The sequence below is a fragment of the Bos indicus genome, chromosome 27 (genome assembly GCF_029378745.1).
Source record: "Bos indicus isolate NIAB-ARS_2022 breed Sahiwal x Tharparkar chromosome 27, NIAB-ARS_B.indTharparkar_mat_pri_1.0, whole genome shotgun sequence".
NCBI lineage: Eukaryota > Metazoa > Chordata > Mammalia > Artiodactyla > Bovidae > Bos > Bos indicus.
Window position 1 is genome coordinate 7,020,287 of NC_091786.1, and position 15,250 is coordinate 7,035,536.

General features: G+C 46.1%; 1 long non-coding RNA gene across 1 annotated transcript; it reads left to right on the forward strand.

The window, feature by feature from the left end:
• Positions 1-2,731: 2,731 nt before the first annotated feature.
• On the forward strand, positions 2,732-4,878 carry LOC109553496 (uncharacterized). Its single transcript, XR_011564498.1, has 2 exons — positions 2,732-3,132; positions 4,633-4,878. It is a non-coding gene; the product is annotated as an uncharacterized lncRNA (long non-coding RNA).
• The last annotated feature ends 10,372 nt before the right edge of the window (positions 4,879-15,250 follow it).

The window sequence follows — 15,250 nt, forward strand, 5'->3', positions numbered from 1 at the left end:
ATATATATATATATATATATATATATATATGTAGATGCTATCTACCTCTCTCAAATATCATTTAGAGCTATAGCAGAAGGAACTATGATCAAGACAACTTATTTTCCTTCAGAAAAATCCTATCCCTGGGTGCCAGCCAGGGACTGTCTGCTCGAGGCAGTCTCCATGGCTTTGCCAAGCCTCAGATTTGAGACTCTGAGACACAGCGGGGGACCTGAACAGGACTGAAGCTCCAGGGGCTCCTTCAGGATGGGGTCCTCCTGGGTTCCCACATTTCTAAAGGGCTTGGAGTTCTACTCAGAGGTGTATGGCAAATTCCATCCTGAGATTTAGCGTTTCTGAAAAGCCAGGTCAGTGTCTCTCCAACACTGAGATGGATGGATGTTACTAAGTGAGGGATGTTACTTAGTGATGGAGGTCCCCCTCAACCCATTGAAGGGGTCTCCACTGCTGGGCCTGCTTCGTGATACTAGGCTGGGGACATGCGTTCAGTGGCAGTGTCATCTCCCACTCTGTGTCTGATGAAGGGAAACAGAGCACCCATCTGCCCATCACGTGTCCCACTAAGATTTCATGAGACAGGTGTGTGATGGTGTTGCAGAGAATTAATAAAAGTTTTTTTCCCCCCTTTCTTTCTTTTTTCCCATTTGTGTCTTTGTCCACTTGAACTGTTCCTAACCTACAGTCTGTATTGATAACCAAGTTTTTTCTTTGCAGAAGACTAACCTATTATGCGAACTACACCTGACACTTATGGCCCTCCATTTCTGCAGGAGCCACATTCTGCATCTATTATCCTTTAACTTATTCTAGCCACATCCTGATACTTAACTTTATCGCATCATAAACCTCCCCTTGTAGTTTGGTACCTCTCTTTGCTCTGTTTTAACCTCATGTTGATGCTTAACTTTATGGTGCACTCTCTTTGGAAGCCACCCCTAGTGGATTGCTTTCCCCCTTTTGTATTACAGGAAGAAAGTCACCAGGAAATCCACAGGACAATGGACCCAAGCACCAGGACCAACTGCCAGACCCAAAGACCTAGCTACCTGACACTGGCCTAGTTACTGTTTCCCAGCAGTGCAAAAGAGAGAATTCAGGACCCCTACACCTTTTGTCCCGTATCTCCAAGCCCTGACTGTGAGCCCTGACTGTATGATTCCCTGGATTCCCGATGGAGGGGAGACAGGCTCCTTGAGGCAGGAACCTATTGTATTCTCCCATCTTCCGGCTTAATGATTAAAGCCATCTTTATGTGTCCTCCAAACTCTTTCTCCGCAATTTTTATTCAGCTCTGGTGGGCAAAGAAAACCAAGATTTTGGCAGCGACTGCTGCTGCCATCCCATAACATGCTAGCTGGTGTGGGGAGCAGGTCAGGGACCACTGTGTCTCTTCCCTCAGTGCTCCAGGGGCCAGAAAGAGCATGGCTGTCTCTGTGGATGCTGGGAGTCAGCAAGTCTTGCCCAGGGAGTGAAACTGCCTCTGAACGAGTTAGTCCCTATTTGGGCCTGAAACAAGCCTTTCATGGAAACAGTGTAATGTGTTAGTTGCTTAGTTGTGTCCGACTCTCTGCAACCCCGTAGACTGCAGCCCACCAGGCCCCTCAGTCCATGGGATTCACCAGGCAAGAACACTGGAGTGGGTTGCCATTTCCTTCTCCAAAAGGAACTATCAGTTCAGTTCAGTTGAGTCACTCAGTGGTGTCCGACTCTGCGACCCCATGAACTGCAACATGCCACGCCTCCCTGTCCATCACCAGCGCCCAGAGTTCACTCAAACTCATGTTCATTGAGTCAGTGAGGCCATCCAGCCATCTCGTCCTCTGTCGTCCCCTTCTCTTCCTGCCCCCAATCCCTCCCAGCATCAGGGTTTTTTCCAATGAGTCAACTCTTTGCATGACATGGCCAAAGGATTGGAGTTTCAGCCTCAGCATCAGTCCTTCGAAAGAACACCCAGGGGTGATCTCCTTTAGTATGGACTGGTTGGATGTCCTTGCAGTCCAAGGGACGCTCAAGAGTCTTCTCCAACACCACAGTTCAAAAGCATCAATTCTTCAGCACTCGGCTTTCTTCACAGTCCAACTCTCACATCCATACTTGACCACGGGAAAACCATAGCCTTGATTAGACGGACCTTTTTTGGCAAACTAATATCTCTGCTTTTTAAATGCTATCTAGGTTGGTTATAATTTTCCTTTCAAGGAATAGGTGTCTTTTAATTTCACAGCTGCAATCATCATCTGCTGTGATTTTGGAGCCCCCAAAAATCAAGTCTGACACTGTTTCCACTGTTTCCCCATCTATCTTCCATGAAGTGATGGGACCAGATACCATGATCTTAGTTTTCTGAATGTTGAGCTTTAAGCCAACTTTTTCACTGTCTTCTTTCACTTTCATCAAGAGGCTTTTTAGTTCCTCTTCACTTTCTGCCCTAAGGGTGGTGTCATCTGCATATTTGAGGTTATTGATATTTTTCCCTGCAATCTTGATTCCAGCTTGTGCTTCTTCAAGCCCAAAAGGAGGTATAGAAATAAAGAAAGTGAATTCTGCCTTTTATGTCTGACTCTCTGCAACCCCATGAACTGTAGCCCACCAGCCTCCTCCATCCATGGAATTTTCCAGGCAAGCATACTGGAGTAGGGTGCCATTTCCTTCTGCACAGGAAAACAGTGGGCAGTTTTAAAGCCCTGGAAGGGTGAGGGTGAGGCTGGGGAACGGGTAAATGAAGATTCAACAAGAAGTCTGTGCCCCTGCCAGGGGAAACAGGCAAGTCTGTGCCGCTTGCCACACCCCTGCCCATCAGCTGAACTGACTGCCAAGGAGAAGTTTGTGGTTAAAAGGGCAGCAGGAAAGCTTTTCCTGGGGTTTCCACAGCCTCATTAGCATACAAGTGACTGCCCCTGCTTTGTGCTATAAAGGCCACTCCCATGACACACAGGGAAGAGGCTAAGTTAACCAGATCCTAATAACCAAATCCACAGCCAGCGCAGAATTCCTCCCGGAACCTGGCACCTTTTTAAAGCGGCAAGCGCAGCCTCTTCTCCAGCATCAGCCACAGAGCTCAGGACGCCAGCATGAGGCTCCATCACCTGCTCCTCGCGCTCCTCTTCGTGGTCCTGTCTGCTGGGTCAGGTGAGCTCCTGGGAGCTCCAGGGGGAGCCGTGGGCTCTCTCTCCTGTTTCTACCTCCTTCTGTCCTGCTACCCCCATCTACACGTGGTCAGACTAAACCTTCATATTTGATGCTTCTGAGAAGCCAGTGCTGAGTCCTTAGTAGCGAGAGGGGTCTGAGAACGGCCCTGCAAAATTCCTGGTTGTTTCTAAGCCACTCTAGTGAGTCAAAGCTTCTGAGCCCGTCTCCTCATTGGTTTCATGAGGAGGAAACAGAAGATGCCTCTGTTAAGTGACTCTCCTTGTTTTCTTTTTCATAAAAGCAAGAAATTTGATTTTGTCCCATGACAGAAGCGCAGAACGTCGCTTTATAGATCTTTCTATTTGAAGGGTGGTAGCTCTGGGTGACAAGCCAAGTCCAGAGGAGAGTCAGCCTGAGCCTGGGCTTCGGGAGCTGCCCTTGGGACGCTCCGTGCTGAGTCTCCTCAGCAGGAAGGTCCTCCAGGACATGTCGCTGGCGATGCGACCCTCGCTCCACAGCTGGGAGGCAGCACATCCAAAGCAGTGTGCAGGATCGGCTGTCTGATTTTCATCTTACTCTTGATATTTCCGGAAATAGGATGAAAATATGTAGGGGGGAAGGAGGGAGGGAGGGAGGGAGGGAGAGGATGCGGAGACTGAGACCTGAGACAACTGATTAGATGTCAAAATCAAGTTGAAAAGGCCTAGTCTGATCAGTGTTGTTTATGACTGTAACCCAACTCTTAGCACAGTGGCAGGGAGAGAGGACAGGGGTGTAAGGAATGTGGCTTCTCAGTGCCCGGGCCCCGGGTTCTATCCCTGGACGGGGAACTAGAGAGGGACCAGAGGTGCCTTGTGGTCAAGAGGAAAAAGGCATGTGAGGAAGACGGGAAGGCCTCTGGTCCGGAGGAAACCACAAAAGGAGGAGGAGCGGGGCTGACTGGCACCAGCGCTGAGAGCTTTCTGAGTCAGTAGAGACGATGATACAAAACTTTTTTTTCTGAACCATTGTCACTGTCAGCTCTAAGTTACTTTGAGAGTAAGTTCTCTTTAACCAGTTCGTACTTTCAGCTGCATCTTTTCCTCCTATCTCAGCTGCACTACTTGACTGACTCCATGAGTTGGAAAACTAAGTGGTGAAAATAGAACCCGGGGGCCACTTCTGACTCCTGGTGGGAAGGTGGATGTAGCAGAGCTTCCCAGTCTTTGCCCTCATGGTGGAGCTGACCCTGCACACAACCAGGGTCCTCACACCCCAGTCCCTCAGCCTCTGGTTCTGGAAATGTGAGGGTCCACCAGAGCCCAGGCAGGGTCAGTGTCTGTCTGGAAGCTGGTCCACGGGGTTCTGGACTCACATCTTGTTTTCACAAGGCCGTGTCCGCATCTCAGCACAGAAAGCCCCAGGGCCTCGCTCAGAGGGGACACAGCTGGCCTTCTCGAGATGCCGCTTTCCTGCTGACACGTTTTCCCCACTTCATTCTCTTTTTACGATTTACTCAAGGAATAAGTGATTTTGCAAGCTGCCATACGAATGGAGGCATCTGTTTGCCGAACAGGTGCCCTGGACACATGATACAGATTGGCATCTGTTTCCGGCCCCGAGTAAAATGCTGCAGGTCGTGGTAAAAGAAGGCGAAGATGCAGCCGGGACCGATGTGGAGACAGAAACTGCACCCTTCGACAGAGCTTCTAAAATTTAAACCAGAATAAATTTTGTTCAAAGTTAAAGAATCTTGCCCACTGGTCATTGAGATTGTTGTGTGGTATCTGATCCCAGGTGAATCCTGAAATCCTTGAGGATGCTCTCTGAGCTCCCCACGCAGACTATCGGGGAATCGTGGTGGGGTGCTCTGTGCTCCCAGAAGTGTGACCCCCTGTTCCTTGGGGGCCTGACCTTCCCCAGCCCCTCTGTCTGCTGTCCTTCCTGCTTCCCAGCCCAGGGCACCCTGTCCTGCCCCACGTCTCCCCTCAAACATGCACCCCAGGGGTCCAGAATCACCAGCACACCAGTCCCATAGGAAAGCCCCCACCCCTGCCCCAGGAGAAAACCCCCCTCCTCTGTCCCCCTGCAGCCCTCACTTCCATTCGGTTTGTGCTTCTTACTTCTGCCTTGTGCGCATGTGGATACACTTCCGATTCCCTTTTGGGCTGTAAGATCTCTATAGGCATGGATTGTCCTATTCCTGTAAGTGCTGGGCATTGAGACGAGACATTGCTTCACAAATTGTCATCAACTGAATGACAGAGTTGACATGGATGAAGCATCTCTCTGTGTGTACATGATATGATGCAACTAGATGCTATGGAAAAACAAGTCCTGTGGAAAGCACAGTTCAATGAAGGCAACACAGCACAGAACACAGAGACCTCAAGGGCGGGGCGAGCATGCTGACCTCAGCCTGCTTGCAGTTTCTTCAGAGGGTTTGCTAGTTAAACCAAGAGCCTTGCTGGTGCACACTGTATGTGTGAGCAGCTCTCTGGTCTTTGCACTAATTCTTCCCTCAGTGCAAGCTGAGGTCACCAAGGGGATGGTGTTAGGAGACAGGGCCTTTGGGAGGTGATTTGGTCATGAGGGTGGGACCCTCCTGGGGGGAATGAGGGCCTTTATGAAAGAGACCCCAGAGAGATGGCTCACCCCTTGTGCCCTCTGAGGACACAGGGAGACCGCCGTCTACCAACCACCTGGTCTATCTTGATCGTGGAGCTCCCAGCCTCCAAAACTGAGAGAGAAGTAAGGGTCTGTTGTTACTAAGCCACCTATTACAATACCACATGTAAAATAGATAGCCAGCATGGATTTGCTGTGTGACTCAGGGAACTCAAACAGGGGCTCTGAGACCAGCTAGAAGGGTGGTATGGGGAAGGAGATGGTATGAAGTTCGAGAGGGAGGGGACATGGGTGAACCCATGGATGATTCCTGTTTTTCTATGACAGAAAACCATGAAACTCTGTAAAGCAATCATCCTTCAGTTAAAAAACAATGTGCAAAAAAAGAGCCACCTGGCTTATGGTGTTTCTGTTTCAGTAGCCTGAAAGGGCAGTCACATGACAAGTGAGAATTACAGCACAGGTGAATTAAGGTACCTAAGCATTCAGCCTTAAGATAGGGAAATGACGTGGAGTATCTGGCTGTGCTCAATGCCATTCTCATTACAAGGAGCCTTAGATGTGGAGGAGGGATTCAGACCAGTGTCAGAGATGCACGCTGAGAGGCTAAACCAGCCTCTCATCAGCTCACACTGATGCGGAGCTGCCGTAAGCCAAGGAGGGCAGGCAGCTTCTAAGCATGAGAAGGAAGGAAGCCTCCAGAAGGAACGGCATGCTGCTGACACTGTAATTTGAAGCCAATGAAACCCATTTGGGACTTTGGATCCTCAGAACCACAATAACAAGTATGTGTTCCTTTAAGCCACGTAGCTTGTGGCAATTTGCTACAGCTGCCACAGGAAATCAATACAGCAGTAGCTTAAAATCATGTCTTGAGCCTAAAATTAGCAGCTCAAAAGAGACAAACCTGCGTGTGTTTAATGGAGGAAAAAAATGATAACAGCTGTCAACATTTTACTCAACTTTATATTTCTTTTTTCACAGAAATGCCCATGGTGCATCTGCCAACTCTTCTGCATCTCGAAGTTTGTATTTGGGACTCAGTCTTACACCTCAAATATCTTATATCCCCTTTATCCTTTATTTTTAGTTTGTTTTATTATCATGGAAAGTTTATCTGCCATTAAGTGTGGTTTGGTGGTACTGTTTATATGAAATTTTTATCATATTCTTTATTGGGATTTCAGTTTTTAATTTTTATTTAATTTTAAGTTGCATTCTTGTATCTGTTGATATTTTACTGCCATAACATTTCTGGGTGTCATGTTGGACTCCAGCATGGGAGGAATGCTCGTGTCATTTCAGCACCGGGAAAATTATGGCTTTCCCATGTGACTCATGAACCAAATGGCCTCATGCTCTGGTCCAAGGCCAGCCTTTCCACCTGGGTCCTGGGTCTCATTTCTCATGCTTACTCAGGGGTGAGACCCAAACCGTTTCTACCTCTTGCCCCCGTCTAGTGCAGCTACCAAAACTAAAGGCAGGGACTTCCCTGGTGGTCCAGTGGTTAAAACTCCAGCTGCCAATGCAAGGGGCATGGGTTCATCCCTGGTCAGGGTACTAAGATCTCATATGCTAGAGTTCAGTTCAGTTCCCCAGTCATATCTGAGTCTTTGCGACCCCAGGGACTGCAGCATGCCAGGCCTCCCTGTCCATCAACAACTCCTGTGGTTACTCAAACTCATGACCATCAAGTCAGTGATGCCATCCAACCATCTCATCCTCTGTCATCCCCTTCTCCAACCTTCAATCTTTCCCAGCATCAGGGTCTTTTCACATGAGTTATTTCTTTCCATCAGGTGGCTGAAGTTTCAGCTTTGGCATCAGTTCTTCCAATGAATATTCAGGACTGATTTCCTTTAGGATGGACTGATTGGATCTCCTTGCAGTCCAAGGGACTCTCAAGAGACTTCTCCAACACCACAGTTCAAGAGCATCAATCCTTCAGTGCTCAGCTTTCTTTATAGTCCAACTCTCACATCCATACATGACTACAGGAAAAACCATAGCTTTGACTAGATGGACATTTGTTGGCAAACTAATGTCTTTGGTTTTTAATAAGCTGTCTAGGTTGTTCATAGCTTTTCTTACAAGGAGCAAGCGTCTTTTAATTTCACGGCTGCAATCACCATCTGCAGTGAGCCTAAAAAATAAAGTCATCTATTGCTTCCACTGTTTCCCAATCTATTTGCCATGAAATGATGGTATCAGTTGCCATGATCTCATTTTTTGAATGTCAAGTTTTAAGTCAGCTTTTTCCACTCTCCACTTTCAGCTTCATCAAGAGGCTCTTTAGTTCCTTTTCACTTTCTGCCATAAGGGTAGTATCATCTGCAATCTGAGCTTATTGATATTTCTCCTAGTAATCCTGATCCAGCTTGAATTTCATCCAGTCTGGCATTTTGCATGATGAATTCTGCACATAGTTAAATAAGCAGGGTGACAATATACAGCCTTGACTTACTACTTTCCCAGTTGGAACCACTCTGTTTTTCCATGTCTGGTTCTAAGTGTTGCTTCTTGAGCTGCATACAGGTTTTTCAGGAGGCACGTCAGGTGGTTCATCTCCTTCAGAATTTTCCACAGTTTATTGTGATCCAGAGAGTCAAAGGCTTGAGCATAGTCAATGAAGCAGAAGTAGATGTTTTCTGGAAATGTCTTGCTTTTTCTATGGTCCAACAGATGTTAGCAATTTGATCTCTGGTTCCTCTGCCTTTTCTAAATCTAGCTTGTACATATGGAAGCTCTCAGTTCATGTACTGTTGAAGCCTAGCTTGGAGGATTTTGAGCCCTACTTGGCTAGCAATCAACAGTCTGCATTGATAACTAAGTTTCTTCTTTTCAGAAGACTAACCTATTATGCTGGAGAAGGCAATGGCACCCCACTCCAGTACTCTTGCCTGGAATATCCCAAGGAGCCTTGTGCGCTGCAGTCCATGGGGTCGCTAGTGTTGGACATGACTGAGCGACTTCACTTTCACTTTTCACTTTCCTGCATTGGAGAAGGAAATGGCAACTCACTCCAGTGTTCATGTCTGGAGAATCCCAGGGATGGGGGAGCCTGGTGGGCTGCCGTCTATGGGGTCACACAGAGTCGGACAAGACTGAAGTGAGTTAGCAGCAGCAACCTATTATGCAAACTACATCTGTACCAGTTGCCCTCTAATTCTGCAGGAGCCACACTCCGCATCCATTATTCCTTAACGTATTCTAGCCACGTCCTGATACTTAACTTTATGGCATCATAAACCTCCCCTTGTAGTTTGGTACCTCTCTTTGCTCTATTTTAACCTCATGTTGATGCTTAACTTTATGGTGCACTCTCTTTGGAGGCCACCCCATAGTGGTTTGCTTTCCCCCTTTTGTATTACAGGAAGAAAGTCACCAGGAAATCCCCAAAGGACAATGGACCCAAGCACCAGGACCAACTGCCAGACCCAAATACCTAGCTACCTGACCCTGGGCTAGTGACTGTCTCCAAACAGTGCAAAAAGAGAGAATTCAGGACCCCTACACCTTTTATCCCATATCTCCAAACCCTGACTGTGAGCCCTGACTGTTTGATCCCCTGGATTCCTGATGGAGGGGAGACAGGCTCCTTGAGGCAGGAACCTATTGTGTCCTCCCTTCTGCTGGCTTAAGGGTTAAATCCATCTTTCTGTTTGCCCCAACTCTGTCTCTGCAAATTTTATTTGGCTCCAGTGGGCAGAGAAAACCAAGATTTCCGTGGCAACAATGCCATCGAGTCTGGCTGTCCCCCACCGCTCCGCCAGGATGACTCCTGCCAACGGGGATCAGGAGGCATCCTGTGTGACCTCACTCACCCCTTCCTCTGCCCTTTGTTGTCCTGGCCTCTAATCGTGTAGCTATGCACAGGGGCTCCCAGGTGTCTCTGCCACAGTCCACCTGAGAAGGGCAGAGGAGCCAACTGCAAGGTAGGTTTCCAGGAGAGAGAGAGACATTTGTGGTTGAAGAAAGCATGGGACTAGATGTGTAACACTTACGGAGTCAGTGTAAAGGATAATTTTCAGTATAAAAGTACAAGAGAGAAATGTGGCCAATTGCCTGTAGGCTATACTTTCTTTTCCATTATTATAAAAGTACTGTTGCTGGGGCCAAGGAAGTAAAACCCTCATAGCTATTCTGTAGAATTAAGTAAGACTTATTTAAACAGCTTGCTACAAACACTTACTCTATTTTTAGATTGATGTCACTAAAGTAAAATAGATCTCCACTTAGTGAAGGATTCAAATGCAGATCAAAAGATTAAAAGTGAAAACGTTTTATTGCTAAGTTGCCTCAGGACAGAGAGAAAAACGTCCGAACATATAGTTCACATAAGATGGAAGAGAGGTGGGTGAGTGAAGGCTAGAGACCATGACGTATTATGACCTGCTTTGACCTGTTAGGTTGGGAGTGGGTGAGTGGGTGCTTGTGCTCGGGAACACTTTGGGATAAAGCAAGTTAATGGTCTCTCTCCAGACCCTCAAAACCATAAGGATTATGCCCAAGCCTTCCTTTCTTTTCTCCTTCCCTCCCTCCTTCCCTCCATTCATATCCATTTATTCATTCACCTATATGTTGACTCTTCCATACTACTACCTATTCATAGAAACAAATGTTTGACTACCTGCTCAATGCCAGGCACTGCTCTAGGTGTTGAGAATGTGAGATAATAAAACAGGACTTGTTACTTTGGAGATTTACATATAAAGAAAAAGAGAGGTATGAACACTGTAAAGTAAAAGCAAGTGGAGAGAAGGAAGACATGGAGAAAAATATCAATGATTTACCTGGTAGGCATGTGTGCTAAGTCACTTGTCTATGCAAGAGCTTGCTTAGGATGGATCAGTTCTCGCTGTAAATGGTAGCAAAAAAAAAAAAAAAAAAAAAGGTTGAGAGTGAAAAAAGATAATTTTAATTTCCAAAATTCCTTTTCGATTGTGAAAGGTGTATGTGTGTTGGTTTGTTGTTGTTCAGTCAATCAGTCATGTCCAATTCTTTGTGACCCATGGATTGAGGCTGTATACTCTGAAAGGAGAAATGGACAGAGGCAGAGACATGAAATAAAGGTGAAAAAAAGAAATGAATAATTTTCTAACAGAATTCAATGTTTACTGATTTTTCTCCAAAAATTGCACCAAACCTCAGAGCCATAAGCAGAAGTGAGAATCAATGTGGAAACCCTGACTTTCTGCAAACCTCTTCCTTTACGAAAGGCAAACACTTGGACCATGTGTCCATAGATGAAACATCCTCAAATTAGGCCCAGGCCCAGCTGAACATCTCTGCTGGGATAAAAGCACTTTCTTTCCATCTGAAGTTTTTAAACTCTCTCCCAGATCACCTGCCCTGATTCAGGTGTGCCACCAGACACTGGTTCAACTTGGAATTCTGATAACTCCTTTCTCATCATGAAGCTACTGTATCTTTTCTTCCTCTTACTTGTGCATCTTATCCACACAACATCAGGTAAGTAGCAAATGTAACAAGTCGGGTGATATGGTGGATGACCTTGGAGCCTGGAGTATGGAAGGTCACGTTGATTCATCATCCAGTGATGTGCTAAACGGAATATTATCCACTCTGAGAGAAGCATAGCATATGCAATTGCTAATTTTACAAATAATGAAAGAGAAGCTTAAAGAAGTGAAAAAAAAAGCCTCCCATGATTGCCCTTAATTAGTTGGTGGTAAACCCATAACCTGTAAAGGTGATAGAAAAGATTTACAGGGGACTTTATGGCTTACAAATCATTCCCATGTGACTAACAGTAACATTGATAATAATAGTAAATCATGTTGACCACTTCCAATCCCAAAGAAAGGCAATGCCAAAGAATGCTCAAACGAACACACAATTGCACTCATCTCACAAGCCAGTAAATTAATGCTGAAAAGTCTCCAAGGCAGGCTTCAGCAGTACATGAACCATGAACTTCCAGATGTTCAAGCTGGTTTTAGCAAAGGCAGAGGAGCCAGAGATCAAATTGCCAACATCCGGTGGATCATTGCAAAAGCAAGAGAGTTTCAGCAAAACATCTATTTCTGCTTTATTGACTATGACACAGCCTTTGACTGCATGGATCACAATAAAGTGTGGAAAATTCTGAGAGAGATGGGAATACCAGACCACGTGACCGGCCTCTTGAGAAACCTGTATGCAGGTCAGGAAGCAACAGTTAGAACTGGACATAGAACAACAGAAGGGTTCCAAATAGGAAAAAGAGTATGTCAAGGCTGTCTATTAACACAGGTATACCTGTGGCGGATTCAGTTCAATATTTCGCAAAACTAATACAATATTGTAAAGTTTAAAAATAAAATAAAATTTAAAAAAAAAAGGCTGTCTATTGTCACCCTGCTTATTTAAATTATATGGAGAGTATATCATGAGAAATGCTGGGCTGGAAGAAGCACAGCTGGAGTCAAGATTGCTGGGAGAAATATCAATAACCTCAGATATGCAGATGACACCATCCTTATGGCAGAAAGTGAAGAGGACCTAAAAAGCCTCTTGATGAAAGTGAAAGAAGAGAGTGAAAAACTTGGCTTAAACCTCAACATTCAGAAAACTAAGATCATGGTATCTGGTCCCATCACTTCATGACAAATAGATGGGCAAACAGTGGAAACAGTGCCAGGCTTTATTTTTTTGGCTCCAAAATCACTGCAGATGGTGGCTGCAGCCATGAAATTAAAAGACACTTACTCCTTGGAAGGAAAGTTATGACCAACCTAGATAGTATATTGAAAAGCAGAGATATTACCCTGCCAACAAAGGTCCATCTAGTCAAGGCTATAGTTTTTTCAGTGGTCATGTATGGATGTGAGAGTTGGACTATGAAGAAAGCTGAGTGCTGAAGAATTGATGATTTTGAACTGTGATGTTGGAGAAGACTCTTGAGAGTCCCTTGGACTGCAAGCAGATCCAACCAGTCCATCCTAAAGGAGATCAGTCCTGGGTGTTCATTGGAAGGACTGATGCTGAAGCTGAAGCTCCAATACTTTGGCCACCTCATGCGAAGAACTGACTCATTGGAAAAGACCTTGATGCTGGGAGCTTTTGGGGCCAGGAGGAGAAGTGGATGACAGAGGATGAGATGGCTGGATGGCATCACCGAGTCAATGGACATGAGTTTGAGTGAACTCTGGGAGTTGGTGATGGACAAGGAGGGCTGGCATGCTGAGATTCATGGGCTCACAAAAAGTCAGACACGACTGAGCACCTGAACTGAACCGAACTGAACTTCCTCTTTAACTAAAACAATGAAACTATTAAGCCTTATCCCAAATATATTCCTCATAACAATATTTATGGGGTAGGGCATTTTACAAGATGGGATGAAGAAATGAAGTAATTTGTTCAAAGGAGTGCAGATTGAATGTAGGGAGCACTTGAATTCAAGCCCAATTGGCTTTGACTCCAAAGACCTTGTTTTATTAAATACTCAACAATCCATGAAAACTAATGTACTTACTGAATTACATAAAATCAACAAATCCTTTAGCTCAAGTGTGATCTGTGCATCACTCGACACATACTTATCCTACAAGGTTACGTGTTGCTCACCAGCAATCCAAGCTAAACTGGGTGTCCTGCATTTTCCCTGCAGCCCTCCTCAGGTGACAGCATGCTCTAGGCTGTGCTGTGGTGACAGCGCCTCCAGATTAGCATCTTTGATGATCCAAACGTAATTCTTGCTCAAATGACAACAACCCGGGAAGGGCCGGGTGCTCTGATCAGAGCCCCCACCCCCGAGAAGCAGCCACCACCGTGGGTGCGGCTGGTCCTGTGTCAGAGCAAAGTGCTCTCAGGACTCTCATGATGGTGATTAAGGTCCCCAGCCCTGAAGGGAAACATCAGTTCCGCTCAGAATTCATTAACCAAGCAGGTCCTGTTGTTTAGTCACTGGGTTGTGGTCGACTCTTTGTGACCCCATGGACTGTCTCCCACCAGGCTCCTCTGTCCATGGGATACTCCAGGCAAGGATACCGGAGTGTGTTGCCATTCCCTTCTCCAAGGAATCTTTCTGACCCAGGGATCGAAGCTGCATCTCCTTGTCTCCTCAATTGGTATGCAGATTCTTTACCAGCTTAGCCATCAGGGAAGCCTGAGGGAAGCCCCATGCTGCTGCTGCTGCTAAGTCGCTTCAGTCGTGTCCTACTCTGTGGGACCCCATAGACAGAAGCCCACCAGGCTCCCCCTGTCCCTGGGATTATCCAGGCAAGAACACTGGAGTGGGTGGCCATTTTCCTCTCCAATACATGAAAGTGAAAAGTGAAAGTGAATTCGCTCAGTCATGTCCGACTCTTAGCGACCCCATGGACTACAGCCTACCAGGCTCCTCCATCCATGGGATTTTCCAGGCAAGAGTACTGGAGTGGGGTGCCACTGCCTTCTCCGGAGAGAAACCCCATAGACACTGTTTAAATCAATGACCCTGATCACCTTCCTAGAGAACAATCCGCAGGTCAGGAAGCAACAGTTAGAATTGGACATGGAACAACACACTGGTTCCAAATAGGAAAAGGAGTTCAAGGCTGTATATAGTCACCCGGTTTATTTAACTTAAATGCAGAGTACATCATGAGAAATGCTGGACTGGAAGAAACACAAGCTGGAATCAAGATTGCCAGGAGAAATATCAATATCCTTACATATGCAGATGACACCACCTTTATGGCAGAAAGTGAAGAGGAACGCAGAAGCCTCTTGATGAAAGTGAAAGTGGAGAGTGAAAAAGTTGGCTTAAAGCTCAACATTCAGAAAACGAAGATCATGGCATCCGGTCCCACCACTTCATGGGAAATAGATGGGGAAACAGTGGAAACAGTGTCAGACTTTATTTTTCTGGGCTCCAAAATCACAACAGATGGTGACTGCAGCCATGAAATTAAAAGACTCTAACTCCTTGGAAGGAAAGTTATGACAAAGCTACATAACATATTCAAAAGCAGAGACATTACTTTGCCAACAAAGGCCCGGCTAGTCAAGGCTGTGGTTTTTCCTGTGGTCATGTATGGATGTGAGTGTTGGACTGTGAAAAAGGCTGAGCACTGAAGAATTGATGCTTTTGAACTGTGGTGTTGGAGAAGACTCTTGAGAGTCCCTTGGACTGCAAGGAGATCCAACCAGTCCATTCTAAAGGAGATCAGCCCTGGGTGTTCTTTGGAAGGAATGATGCTAAAGCTGAAAATCCAGTACTTTGGCCACCTCATGCCAAGAGTTGACTCATTGGAAAAGACTCTGATGCTGGGAGGGATTGGGGGCAGGAGGAGAAGGGGATAACAGAGGATGAGATGGCTGGATGGCATCACTGACTCGATGGACTTGAGTCTCAGTGAACTCCAGAAGTTGGTGATAGGTAGGGAGGCCTGGTGTGCTGCAATTCGTGGGGTCGCAAAGAGTCAGACACGACTGTGTGACTGATCTGATCTGATCTCAGTTCTTACTATAATTTTTTTTAAATGTGGAAAATCATTCAAAGCTTGTAGGTCACACCAAACCA